Source organism: Penaeus monodon, chromosome 20, assembly GCF_015228065.2.
Source record: "Penaeus monodon isolate SGIC_2016 chromosome 20, NSTDA_Pmon_1, whole genome shotgun sequence".
NCBI classification, from domain to species: Eukaryota; Metazoa; Arthropoda; class Malacostraca; order Decapoda; family Penaeidae; genus Penaeus; species Penaeus monodon.
The window spans coordinates 43,807,624-43,808,212 of NC_051405.1; positions in this window are offsets into that span (position 1 = coordinate 43,807,624).

Here is a 589-nt window from a genome sequence, read left to right on the forward strand (position 1 = left end):
ACCATTATGATTTCCTTTCCACTTACTTGCTGCAGCAGAATGCATCAATCCACGACATTCTGAGAAGCTCTCAGCCCTGCTTCTCAGACTCCAAAAATACGGATTGATTGAATATCAGAAAAAAAAATGATAAAAAAAGCAAGGATTAATTGTTACCCAGATAAGGAAAAAAGGGGAGATTCATTAGTTTCCAGCAACATTTATAATGGGCGGAGGAGAAAGACCTTGTTAAATGTATTTCTGATGTTATTAGCCAATGACCCAGGCTCTTATAGATAATGAAATGCATCAAGCATTAGTATAATGAACATACATTAACGATGATCATTCGCCTTCTCGTTATTATAAAAGCAGTTTGTGTCTTATTTTTGCGATTGCTTGTTAGAGATTTTGAAAATGAAGGTTCTGCATAGTTTCTAATATTACCGCCACGTTAGATTACAGTGATCCAAAGGAATTCCTGTGTTTTCTGTGTTATTATCAGAGCGATGCTTATTATTAAGTATATTGTTGACTTGTTTATTTTCTTTCGTAGTGGAAGAGATAATATCAAAAAAGGGAAAAAAAATTATAATCTAGAAATTGTAAT